This window comes from Ostrea edulis, chromosome 1, assembly GCF_947568905.1.
Source record: "Ostrea edulis chromosome 1, xbOstEdul1.1, whole genome shotgun sequence".
NCBI classification, from domain to species: Eukaryota; Metazoa; Mollusca; class Bivalvia; order Ostreida; family Ostreidae; genus Ostrea; species Ostrea edulis.
In genome coordinates this window covers 4983889-4998155 of record NC_079164.1, presented here as the reverse complement: position 1 = coordinate 4998155, position 14267 = coordinate 4983889, and the positions used below count along the sequence as shown (strand labels likewise).

The window sequence follows — 14267 nt, the reverse complement described above, 5'->3', positions numbered from 1 at the left end:
TTCAAGTGAACTTGTCTGATCGTCTGTTTTCCGTCGTCTGTCTGTCCATCTGTAAACTTTTCACATTTTCGACTTCTCCAGAATCATGGGGCTAATTTCATCTAAACATGGCTAACAGCATCCTTGGGTCAAGTGCTTTCAAGTTTGTTCAAATTAAGGGCCATCCCCCTTCAAAAGGGAGATAATCACAAAAATGTCATTCAAAAATCTTCTTCTTAAGAACCACTGAGCTAGAATAGCTGAAATTTACATGAAATCTTTCTGACATAGTGCAGATTCAAGTTTGTAAAAATCATGACCCCCGGGGGTAGGATGGGGCCACAATAGGGTAGCAAAGTTTTACATACGAATATATAAGATGAAATCTTTTAAAATCTTCTCAAGAACCACTTGGTTAGGAGAGTACACATTTACAAGAAAGCTTCCTGACATAGTGCAGATTTACGTTACTTAATAAAATCATGACCCCTTGGGGTAGGATGGGGTCACAATAGGGGATCAAAGTTTTGTATACAAATATATTGGGAAAATCTTTAAAAGATCTTCTCAATAACCATTGGGCTAGGAAAGTACAAATTTGCATGAAAACTTTCTAACATAATGTAGTTTCAAGTTTGTTAAAATCATGTTCCCGGGTGTAGGATGGGGTCACAATGGGGGATCAAATTTTACATGCGAATATATGAGTAAAATATTTGAAAATCTTCTCAAGAAACACTGGGCTAGGAAAGTACAAATTTACATGAAAACTTCCTGACATATTGCAGGTTCACGTTTGTTAAAACCATCACCCCTCGTGTGTAGGATGGGGCCACAATACGGGATCAACTTTTTACATGCGAATATATAGAGAAAAATTAATATATGCACCCAGGGGTGCATGAGCTGATTTGCATAGGATCTTCCTAACCTGCTATCCAACAATATAACCAAGTTTCATTTGATTCAGTTTTAAACTTTTCGAGTTACTGTCCAGAAACCATATTTCTCTGAAGTTTTCAATCTATTTTCGGTCACTGTGACCTTGACCTTTTTCTCCAAAATCAATAGGGGCCTTGCTTTGCTGGTATCTAACAATATATCCAAGTTTAATTTGATTTAAATTTAAAACAATTGAGTTATCTTGAAACCAAATTTTTTTGGGGATTTTAAATCTATTTTCGGTCACTGTGACCTTGACTTTAGAACTATTTTCCCCAAAATCAAAAGGGGTCTTCCTTGCCTGGTACATAACAATATATTGAAGAATCATTTGATTGGGATTTAAACTTTCTGAATTATCATCCGGAAACCAATTTTTTCTGAAATTTTCATTCTATTTTCGGTCACTGTGACCTTGACTTTTGACCATTTTTCTCCAAAATTAATAGGGATCTTTCTTACCTAGTAACCAACAATATAGCAAAGTTTCAGTTAATTAGATTGTAAACTTTTTGAGTTATCATCCGGAAACCAATTATTGACACCCGTACGCCCAACCACCCGTCTGCCCGACCGCATCACCAAACCAATAGTCGAGTTCAACTTCGTTGATAAAAAGCTTTAAAAATCTTCTCAAGAACCACTGAGATAGGATAGTACACATTCATATGAAAGCTTCCTGACATAGTGTTGATTCACATCTTTTAAAACCATGGTCCCTGGGGGGTAGGATGATACCACAATAGGGGAGCAAAGTTTTACATGAAAGGTGAAGATAACGAACAGTGATTAATCTCATAACTCCTATAAGCAATACAAAATAGATAGTTGGGCAAACACGGGCCCCTGGACACATCAGAGGTGGGATCAGGTGCACCGTGCCTAGGAGGAGTAAGCATCTCCTTTCCACCGGACAAACCCGCCGTGAGCCCTATATCCTGATCAGGGAAACGGAGTTATCCGTAGTCAAAATCAGTGTGCCAAGAACGGCCTAACAATCGGCACGAAACATGTCAGACAGCATATGACCCAATGATAGGTTGTATTTACGAAATAGATTGTTATAACGACCATAGAATCTGCGAAATGCTGACTTCAATCGAGACTGTTGAAACTCCTGTACCATCAACTTGTTTGTCAGTAGCTTGCCTAGATTTAAAGCTTAAAGCTTCCTGCTATAGTGCAGATTTAAGTTTGTTAAAATCATGCCCGTCGGGGGTAGGATGAGGTCACAATAGGGGATCAAAGTTGTACATACAAATAAATAGAAAAAACATCTTTAAAACTATTCTCAAGAACCACTGGGCCAGAAAAGTTTACATTTACATAAAAACTTCCTGACAGTACAGATTCAAGTTTGTTAAAATCATGGCCTCCATGGGTAGGATGGGATCCACAATGAGGGATTAAATTTTAAATACAACAAGAGATGTTTGTAATACACATATCCACCCGGTGAAAAATTGAAAAGGGTTATACACACACATCATTTAATTGATAGTAGCATCATCAATTCAAAATATTGAGCAAACAATATCTTCCTATGTCAAGAGTGGATTCACCATGCGACCTAAAAATCAATAGGGGTCATCTACTCCTTATGCTGTACCAGTGTACCAAGTTTGGTGTCTATCAAGCAAATAATTCTTAAAATATAGGAGACAATATACTACTATGTCCAGTTCAACCATTGACCTTTGACCGTGTGACCTCAAAATCAATAAGAGTCATCTTCTCCTCAAGATATACCAGTGTACCAAGTTTGATATCTGTCAAGCAAAGGGTTCTCAAGATATTGAATGAACAGCAGTCTGAGAATTTAACGGTAGATCGATAGACCGCGGCTATGCCAAATGAGGTCGGGCCATGTCATGTGCAAATAAGATATCCCGAATTGTCTATGCCAAATTCTAAGAAACAAAGGAATAATTATGATACGTGTGTGTGTGTGTGATAATGCACTTATAATAAATATTTTCCCTTGCAATCGTCAAAATCTATTTTTGTGACCTGGATTTTCCTCCGTTAATTTAAGAATGTGCTACACGGGCAGATGAAAACAATCCATGGTCTCGTGCGGAAGTGAGCGAAATGAAAGACACGTATCCGGTAAATAGTATCTATCCGGAATGCAAGTGCGCAATGGCGGCAATAAACAAACGAAGCGGAGACGTTGGAGGAAAAACGTTTTTCTTTATTTTTTTTCTTACCGTTATGTAGACCAGTGAAAATAATGAACAACGATCAATCGTATAAATCCCATGAAAGTAGGGCAAACATAGATCCCTGGACATACCTGAAGTGAGATGAGGTAAGTAGGGCTAATTTAATCTATGCTGATGTTATGAATGAAATGCAAAACTTAACCCAATTAGCCTACTGGTTTCACAATATCATTACATCGAAATGATCATTGTATTTTCGTCCAACCCCGTTTCAATATTGACATAAATGCTTTAAATGTAAGACATTGATTGGGGGGAGTAGGCTAAAGTGTTCAGATGAAAATGAGAGGCTCGAGGGATGTAATCAAATTTATCAGTTATAGCATGTATACCAGAACTAGTCAACGCAGTGAAAGGTGAAGATAACGAACAGTGATCAATCTCATAACTCCTATAAGCAATACAAAATAGAAAGTTGGGCAAACACAGACCCCTGGACACACCAGAGGTGGGATCAGATGCCTAGGAGGAGTAAGCATCCCTTGTCGACCGGTCACACCTATGTTGTTGAACTGAGCATGTTGTTACTCACTCTGAATTGGGTAGAAGTGGATTAATTAACATATAATTAATAATATGATATCCTTTAGCACTGTCTTTTGCTGTTCTGACATTGCAGTTTAGTGTAATTTACATCTATACAGTTCAACATATAAAATATTTATCTCTATACATGATGTATCTGTTTATTCTACATGTTATGAGATTGATCACTGTTCGTTATCTTCACCTTGCATGAGGATGAAGTGGATATATCTTTAAGCTGTCTCTTGTTGATGTATCAAGCATATTCTATATTGCATTAGGGATAACACACATGTATCAACTGGGTACTGATGCTTACATATAAAAATTGAAATACTACTAATGAGTGTATTACTCCAAGAATTACTCTTCACTGTGTATTGTCTGTGAACTGTAGATCTACCCAGATTTAATAGATTCAATAAGAATTGAAGGTCAAAATCATGGTGGTAACACAAAACCACTCCATACAAGATTTTCGAGGCTTGTTAAATGATAGTCTCCAGTAATATCTACATTTAACTCATATGTGAAATCTTATAACAGTTTCAATATTCAGACAGATGGAAACCAATGTAATTCAGACGAAAAGGGAGTGCAACTCGAAATAGCAAGGAAAAACAAGAAAGGTCATTGCTGATGTCCTATACAACCATCCTTCCATGACACATGCAATGAGAAGGTGACAGCTAAGTATAAAATGATATTAAAATCCCACACTTGTTCCATATAATGTCCCTTGAACATTATAAGTATTTACTTATTCCAAATACATGTAGTTTAAAAAAGTCAGAAATTTTAACATAATTTTTTTTCTTTTACAGTTTAAATTCAGGAAACAAAGCCTGCCTGAAACTCCAAAATGACATTTCCAGAAAGTTAATAATCAACAAAAAATGGCTAGAAATGCAATTAACACCTTACAACCCAGATTTCATTCCACTGAAAAGATAAGGGACAGAGTAAGAAGTTTTTATTAATGAAAGATAAATATATGCAGAAATATCTATAAAAGATATAAAAGATATATTGTTAGCTCACATGAGCTGAAAGCTCAAGTGAGCTAATTTTTTAATCATCTTTTATCTGCCGTCTGTCTGTAAACTTTACACATTTTCATCTTCTCCAGAACCACTGTACCAAATTCAACCAAACTTGGCGTAGATCATCCATGGGTTAAGGGGATTCACGTTTGTTGAAATGAAAGGCCATGCCCGCTTCCAAGGGGAGATAATCACAAAAATGTAAAAATAGGGGGGGGGTCATTTAAAAATCTCCGCAAGAACCACTGGACCAGGAAAGTTCAAATTTACATGACAGCTCTCTGACATAGTGCAGATTCAATTTTGTTAAAAATCATGGCCCTGAGGGTAGGGTGGGTCCCTATAGGGGATAAAGGTTTTACATACAAGTATATAGGAAAAATCTTTTTTTTAAATATCTCTTGAACTATTTAAGCTTGGGCTTTTATATTTTGTATATGATGCAAAAGTGTTCGATCTTGCGACTTTGACCTGGAAGTTTGACCTACTTTTGATAAAAATCTGACCTATTCAATATATCAACTATTTAAGATAGAGCTTTCATATTTTGTATATAGATTTTGTATGGCAAGATGTTTTGTATCATACCATGATCAATTACCTTGTGGCCTTGATCTTATCTAGAACAGCAAGATCATGTCGATCATATTGGTGTTGAGGCATTTCTGTGTTATGTGAATTCATTTTCAGTAATGTTGTGATCCTTTGGGGCTCATGTAGGCTGAGGCCACAATATGGGATCAACATTTTTCATGGGAATAAAGATTGAAATCTTTTTAAAATCACAACAGCTGTACAATGGCAGGGCCAAGGTGAATCCGGTGAGCGATGTGGCTCCTTAGCCTCTTGTACTGTTTAAGATGCATGTATTTAAAATTTATCATGTGGTATATTTGCATTTATTTTTTCAGAAATTTTGCATGTCCATGTCTTGGAAGGTGATTAGGTGGGAAGTCAATAGATGCTTACCAGATCAGATGCTTGCAGAGGATACTGGGGATAAAGAAGCAGAAAATGATGAAAAACAGGGAAGTGGCAGACAGGGCGGACATGAATGCAATAAACAATGAGCTGAGGAGACGGTGATGGAACTATATAGGACACGTGCTTTGGAGGGGAGGTGACGATGACAGTGAGATAGCGTTAGGTTGTACACCAGAAGGGAAGAGGGCATTTAAGAGACCGAAAACAACCTGGAGAGGAACAGTAGAAGCAGAAAGAAAGATTCCAGAATGGAGAAACTGGAATGAGATCAAGATGGTAGCAATAGAACAGAGTGGATTGGAGAGAGTATCGGCCCTATGTGTTTTGGCATGGAGAGAACTAAGTAATGTCTAGATTGTTGGAGAAAGGATGACCAGGAATATGAATGGATGTGCTGGAAACTGTACTAAGACCCTTATGTATTTGGATATATTTACACACCATCTTGATTTTGCTATGAAAAACTTGAAGGATAGAGGTCGTGTGGTTCTGCATTCCACAGGGACAGTTAAGGGGCTAAAAGAATACAGTGTTAATGACAATTATTGCCTTGAATAATGAGAGACATATCCCATCTCTTGTTAAAGTGTTCTTCTTTAAAGATTTTGTGGGAGATGAGAAATACTTTATTTGATGCACAAAGACACCAAATTAAAACTGGAGCTTGTTCATCCTTAGTGACATCCCTGTCATTATCTTCCATGCAGTCTTTCATGTGTCTTATAAAGCTGTGCAAACACTAGTGCTTGCATAACGTGAAGTGGGTAGTGTACGTGTACAGATGTTGTGTACATATCACCACCCCTCAACTGTCTACAAAATATATACCTGTAGAACCAGTAATATCACCAGAATATGTTATTTCCCCACCGATCACCTTCATAAGTCATTATGAAGTCAGTTCTACATTCTATGAGCTCTGGTGAGATATTGATACATACCGTACCACTGGATCTAAAAGAAATCCGTTTTACCACCGTCCCATTCCAATTTGTTATCCATTACTCTCAGGCGCTTTAAATCAGAGAGGGGACACTTTTAACTTTGATAAAGTTGATTTTCCGTCATATTCACATGCATAGTAAATTAGCATCCCTTGCAAAATATGATATACTGTCTGGCACCCCCCCCCCCCCCGCCTTACATTGCATGGTAGGACGAATATGCCCCCTTCTTTACATGTATGGTGTTGAAGTTTGGAATAGAAAACATCTGTTATGGATTTTTGGTCTCTTTTTTATTTTCGTTTGATAGTCAAGAATTTTAGACGATCGCGAGTTATCCTCTGCTACGTTACCCCCCCCCCCCCCCCCCCCCCCCCCCCCCCCCCCCCCCCACCTTCCCTTAAAAAAACACGCTGTGTCTGTCTGATGCTCTTAAGATTCTTATGTGCAACAAAATGGAAGCTCAGTAAAATTTCTGGCACTTTCTTACATATTGTAATGAAAAAAATAATTTGATATATAGTCAATATTAGCCCTATCTAATGTAGATTGAAAAAAATAATATATGTCTCTGATATAAAGCCTACCAAAAATACCGCGTAATTTCATTCCAGTACCTAGCAAAATTTGTCATGTAATTGTATATGTAAGGTATTTTATATCTGTTAGAAAATATTTTATTAAGATTCATTTTTCGAATTTGAATATGGTGTATTATACGCCAACAATTATTCCGGAAATATATTATCTATTGGTGACGTTTCACCCAAGTAAGTATAATCTCGCGAGAATGCCGCTTGTTTTCATCAGCCCGTGTAGCACATTCTTAATTTAAGGTAGCAGGGGACAGTTTCGCACTATAGGCCTGGTCAACTTTTCAAAAAATGGAAATACCCCATATTTGAAGTGATATTACATGTGTACATATGTATACAATAATTTTAGGATGCATGTCAAATGTAGCTGAGTGCTTAGTAAAAATGTTGATATAGAGCATACAGGTGTCACCATGATTCCTAGCATAGAGATGGGTGCAAATACGAAACTAAGACACGTGGTCAGTTGCTGAAGAAATTCCGGTGAAAACATGCAGGGTCTAGCAAAGGTCTGTAGCTGTGAGGGAAGGTGGATGGCCCCTTATAAGAGGTAGATTTTTGAGAAGGGCAGATAGGGTTCTTGATTGTGCACAGTGTCTAAATCCCCATGTTTGGTACTGTGATGGTGTGGGGGGGGGGGGGGAGGGGGTGGGGGGGGGGGGGTGCGGATTAGCCAAATGAAGGAAAATCAAAGCAAAAAAGGGAACCTGCTCAGAGCATGGTTTGTGCACCAGTATTTATAGATTACATGTAATTTAGGGTCATAATTTATTAACTACACTAATATGAAATACAAGTATTGACATAAAAGGGAAATATGATTTTTCATTAGTCTGTCATAATCTGACTTTGTGTATACCCCCTATCCACATGTTTCAAAACCACAGAAACTGCCCCCTGCCACCTAAGAGTATACGACTTAAGCGTCTAAGCGATTTGAAGATTATGACTAGTGCTCTAGACAAATTGTTCAGCATATGATTCGTATGTCTTTAAATGTCGATGTTTTTTTTATTATCAGCATTGATGAATTTTATTGGGATCGATTTTTAAACAAAAATTTTCCTCAATAATATAACTAGAGTTATCCTATGTTTTCTTTATTTCCCAAATATTCAAGTATTACAAGAATATCGAAACAAAATAATATACGTTCGACTTAGCAAAAATAATTTTGAGGTGAAGGTCAAACAAACGGTGTGTATATGATTCCGCAGTTAAAATATTTTCTGGACAGTATTTATGATTATGATGAGCAAAACAAAAAAGAAAACGAGGACCATATCAATAGATTAAATGAAGAATTGGAAAATGGAGTATAAAGTTTGTTAATAACTATTTTTCTCTCGATATATATGTGTTATTTTTGTCGTCAAATTTTGGTCGGGTCTATGCCAAATGCCATAGGTCTATGCCGCATCAAAATAACATAGACCTATTGTCTATGCCATTTAAAAAGTTAAATTCTCAGACTGGGATAGTATATTCCTATGTCCAGTTTGACCCTTGACCTTTGACCTCAAAACAGGGTTGGGCGGTTAAAACCGCCTCCGGTCTTAACCAGTGGTTTTAACCGTTCTGGTCAATACTCCCCAAGTGGTCAATTGTGATTTAAACTGTCCATTTCCCTATTTTTGTACATTTCTTGCAAAGATAAATTAAATCTTTGCATTATATGGATCAATTGTTGATTAATATTTTTCATTAGATAATCAAATGTAAATTCATAAGTTTAATATATTTGGTTTCCTGTAACTGACCGAAATATCTTCAGCACCTACCAGAGGGTCACAGTTCTATAGCATAGCTTGACGATTGGAGAAAGACCTCTTAATACATGTACTTGAACAGATTAAGAATAAAAGGTAGCTGGACATTACCTGAGCACAGGAAGCAGAGTTGACAGGTGTTTAAAATTAGCATAGGCTGGGACCAGAGGTGACCAGTGTGCCTGTTATTATGAAAGCATCACCAACCCATCCCCTCAAATGTTTATTCAACAGTTAAAATGGAGATGAAATAATACTTATAGGTAGTTCTTATTCAACTACGGAATTTGAATAGAAACTTTTACATCATCCCCAATTCAACAGTCATTTGTACATTATTCATTTAATATTATGACTTATAAGTATATTATAAACTGATAGTGCATGTTATGAATTACAGTATTTACCATAATGGTCACTTAAATATTTAAAATAAATAACACAGACTATAATGACCAAATATTTTTCAATCGACCAGTATTAACCAACATTGACCGGCTTTAACCAGTACTGACCACCGGCCCGGTCAATACTCATATTGACCACTTTTTTGCCAACTCTGCCTCAAAATCAACAGGGTCATCTTCTCCTGAAGATGTACCAGTGTACTAAGTTTGATGTCTGTCAAGCAAAGGGTTCTCAAGATATTGAACGGACAGTTTATTCCTATGTCCAGTTTGACCCTTGACCATGTGATCTCAAAATCAATAGAGGTCATCTTCTCCTGAAGATGTACCGGTGTTCCAAGTTTGATGTCTGTCAAGCAAAGGGTTCTCTAGACATTGAGTGGTCAGTATATTTCTATGTCCAGTTTGACTCTTGACCTTTGACCATGTGATCTCAAAATCAATAGAGGTCATTTTCTACTAAAGATGTACCGGTGTTCCAAGTTTGATGTCTGTCAAGCAAAGGGTTCTCTAGACATTGAGTGGTCAGTATATTTCTATGTCCAGTTTGACTCTTGACCTTTGATCATGTGACCTCAAAATCAATAGGGGTCATCTATTCTTTAGGATGTACCAGTGTACCAAGTTTGATGACTGTCAAGCAAAGGGTTCTCAAGATATTGAGTGGATATTATATTTCTATGTTCAGAATAAATTGACCCTTGACCTTTTGATCTGAATAATAATAGGTGTCCTCGTCTACCCATAACCAACCCACATACGGAATATCGTTATAATCAAGTGAATGGTTCTCAAGATATTGAGCGACAACATGTTGTCTACCGACCGACAGACCGAGAGGTGCAAACCAATATGCCCCTCTTCTTTGAAGGGGGGCATAAATATAGGTCATTTTAGTTTACTCTATAAAGTTTGAAAGATAGCATTTAATATCTCACCACTTGGTATCAATGGAATGACTCCTTCATGACAATATTCCACAAGCCCAGTCTTTGCGACGTTAGGCAGACATAAATACTGATCATTTCCAAACCTGTCTTCACCGCAGTTTAGTCTCGCTGATGCCGCGATGTCTTCTGTAAGGCTTGTTGGACAATACTCGACAATGTCACTCATAGCTGAAGTCAAAATTGGATCATTATATTTACCTTTAACTCATTCCTATTTCACCTAAAATGTGTTTTCGTGTCCTAAGGATATTTGAAATCAACAAAAGTGTTTGATTTGTTCTAAAACATGATACACGGGCGTACATATGCATAACCCCCTTGTAAGTGAATTGATAAGACAGGGGACGATGGGAAATACGTAAGGGTTAATGTACGAGTATCGCTCCATTCCTTAAAAGTAATGAACCGAGGCCCCTAAGGGGCCGAGGTCCATTGCTTTTAAGGAATGAAGTGATACGAGTACATTGACCCACTTAAAATCCACCTTTGCAGCTACTGTAATGTAATGTAAACATTAATAAAAACATTAATAAAAACTAAACTTTGTGCAGTTTAATCATGTCTTACGTTTTTCATTCTTTTGTTGCATGCATTTATATCTACTTGTATAAAGTTTGACCTACTTTCCGAACACTCCAATCCTGAAAAATAATGGACTGTTCGAACAAAAGAATGACGTCATAGGTGGATTTTAAAGATATTTATGAGTCACGCACTGTGGTATGTTCAAAACGAAAGTGGATGTGTTATTTAAATTAATATTTTTCTTCTTGAAGCCCTAAATTTTCACAGGAATGTACTTTGTGATACGTCAAATCCAAAGTATGGTTCCCTTACCTGTAAATGTTCCTGGAATGACAGCATTATAGTGGTTCCCATAGACGTCTATCAATATCGAACCGTTCAGACCATAACCACTGCATGGAGGAAGTTTTTAACGCGATAAACAGAGCGTTACAGACCTTTAAACGTTGTGTATGCGGCTACATAATACGTATATAGAATGCAAACATCTGTGGGTAGTTTTGGGGTTGGTTTTTTTTTTTTTTTTTTTTCTTTTTACTATTTTCCATAAAGTTTACATTCTTTGCATTTCGCTGCATTTAAGAAAGGTAAAATTAAATTCTGAATCCAGGGTAGCTTGACATATTATATTTTATGATACGCTAAAGTTAAATGTATGTTTTCCCTTTACCTGTAAATGTTCAGTAAATGAGAGCATTCTTACAATGTATGACGGTCTATTTGCCTTCCTCGATTTTAAACCGTAAATGCCCTTTAAAATACGATGCACTTAAAACAATAAACGTATATACACTAATTTCCGTCCAATATTCTTCCTGACCCTTTAGGTTAAATAATATATGCATCTCCATTCATATATTGAAGTATCAAAAGGAATAACAAAAATTGCTTTTCCTACTTTCAATTCGTTAGAATTTTGGTACAATTAAGGTGTAAATGGGAAACGTAACCCACGATGGAACGCCCCTCCAAACAATTTCTGGATCCGCGCATGACGATGTGTAGAATGCTTCTCCATTCCTTCGTGCATTTTCCGGAAAGATACATGTTTCAAACACAATCTGCTTTTGTAAAGCTTTCAAGATTTTTTTTGGTGTTTTTTTTTTGGTGGGATCTTATCAAATGAAGAATGCAACCATGCATAAGATTAAGGGAAATTCAATATTTTCCTAATTTGCAAAGTCAGCAATTTTGAAATACGTAAACACGGTTAAGGGGGAAATTATTTTTAACATTAGAGAATGGGGAGTAAAATATTCAAAAAAAGCCAGAAAAGTGTGAATTACGTTCAAATTTGTGTTCTTCACTTTCAAGCTAAAAATTTAAATATTTGAGATCCATGTTGCGGCAGGAACATGTCTCTGCGGTCATAATGTGATAAAACTTACATATATGTAAAACTTATACGGTAACAATTTCAATCGATCGAGAGGGGAGATTTTCACTCATATGAAGACGTCACTATAGCCGTAGAAGGGTTGCAAATTTGAATATTGCTCCATAAATATTGGAAGTTGACGATGTTAATCCTGTTTATCATAAAGTTGAGAGAGATGTTTCATTCATTTATGATATTCATGGATTCCTTTGCATAATTATAATGGCAATTAAACATTTCATAAACTAGTCTAACACCTTAAATGCAATGTGCCATGAAAAGTGAAGATAATGAACACTTACAGTGATCTTACAAACACAAACACCTTAAACTTGAATGTAAACATAAAAAACACTTAGACGATATTCCTGATGATTTTGTAGACGATATTCCTGACGATTTTGTAGACGATATTCCTGATGATTTTGTAGACGATATTCCTGATGATTTTGTAGACGATATTCCTGACGATTTTTGTATGTGTTTACTTTCTTTCGCTCTCATTTAATGGGCAGAAATAAATCAGGCTCTACATTGATGAACGTCATTTGAATTGTATTCTTTATATGATAGATCTAACTATAATGTTCCTGTAGGAGTTAGCTTCTCGGGGTTTTAGCGCAATTGCTATAACTAAGTATGTACTGATACCACTGCACCAAACATATCATTCATCTATTACTTAACCCTATCCAGTTACCTAATTCTGTATCAACTTAAATTCTGAAAGAGTTTGGCAGGGACTACATTTTGTAGTATGTTTTGCGTTGTAACTAACCCTTTCAGATCAAAGAAACGGACGTTTTCCGGTATTCTGAGGGAAACACCCAAAAAACCTGTAGTATACCATACTTTCTCAGTAAGTGATCGCTGTTAATGATTAAAAGTTTCATAACCTTACACAACATGCAGTTAACGTTAATCTCAATGTTAAAAGTCAGTTTTGTTTTCAAGGTCTAGCAATATTCCTGCCATAAGTATTTTTTCCGAGGCATACAAGCACTGCCGATCAATTTTAAAGAGAAGATGATCGCTGCACATTTGTAAAGTTTTGTTATCAACTGCAAGAGTCAAGTATAACAGTTATGAGATAGATCACTCGTCGCAATATTCACCTTTCATATATACATACATGTAATGTGAGTTGCAACTGATTCGATACCAATTGTTTTGATACAATTTTTCTTAGTTTTCCGCAATTTCTCAGCATAAAAGAAATGTCTGCCCTTGAAATTAAATTTTCCACAAATTATAATTTGCTATTTGTACAAATAAATACCTTAATTCTATGTGATAAATAGCTTTGTAACATTTAGTTTAAGGTTTGTCCTAAATTTGGACAGACTGACTGGACTCTTAGGTCACGAGCGGAACTTAACTCAATGACCTCCAAGTCACGAAGCGAACGCTTTAAGCACCGAGTAACAGCGACTCGTCTGATATGACCAAGAAATGTTTGTAAAAGATATATCGATGACGTTTTGTCTATTAACAATGATAGCTTTCATTCATATGTCGATTTGATATATCCCTGTGAGCTCGAAATAAAGAACACCACAGAGTCGTCCACTTCTGCTTCCTACTTAGATATTTTATTGAAAGTAGACATTAACGGCAAACTGACAACTCAACTGTATGACAAACGGGATGATTTCAGCTTCTCCATCGTCAACTTCCCACATTTATGTAGCAATATTCCATTATCACCTGCATATGGTGTTTATATATCTCAACTGATTCGATATGCAAGAGCTTGTTCTGGGTAAAGTCAGTTTTTAAATCGAGGTAAGCTACTGACAAACAAGTTGATGGTACAGGGTTTTCAACAGTCTCGATTGAAGTCAGCATTTCGCAAATTCTATGGTCGTTATAACGATCTAGTTCGTCAATACAACCTCGCATTGGGTCAAATGCTGTCTGACGTGTTTCATACCGATTGTTAAGCCGTTCTTGGCATACTGATTTGACTGCGGATAACTCCGTTTACCTGATCAGGATAT

At 36.5% G+C, this 14267-nt stretch overlaps 2 protein-coding genes and 1 pseudogene across 2 annotated transcripts in view; 1 reads left to right on the top strand and 2 right to left on the bottom strand.

Moving 5' to 3' along the window:
* Window positions 1-10789, bottom strand: part of LOC125664363 (transient receptor potential cation channel subfamily A member 1-like) — a 220401-nt gene extending 209612 nt beyond the window's left edge. Inside the window, exon 1 of the mRNA XM_056151933.1 lies at window positions 10563-10789. The gene's annotated coding sequence lies outside the window, so the exon portion shown is untranslated. The remainder of the gene's footprint in view (window positions 1-10562) is intronic.
* LOC130050944 (uncharacterized) overlaps window positions 1-11356 on the bottom strand; it is a 112858-nt gene extending 101502 nt beyond the window's left edge. Inside the window, exon 1 of the mRNA XM_056151980.1 lies at window positions 11202-11356. The gene's annotated coding sequence lies outside the window, so the exon portion shown is untranslated. The remainder of the gene's footprint in view (window positions 1-11201) is intronic.
* Window positions 11357-12130: 774 nt separating this feature from the next.
* Window positions 12131-14267, top strand: part of LOC125664769 (uncharacterized) — a 9384-nt pseudogene continuing 7247 nt past the window's right edge.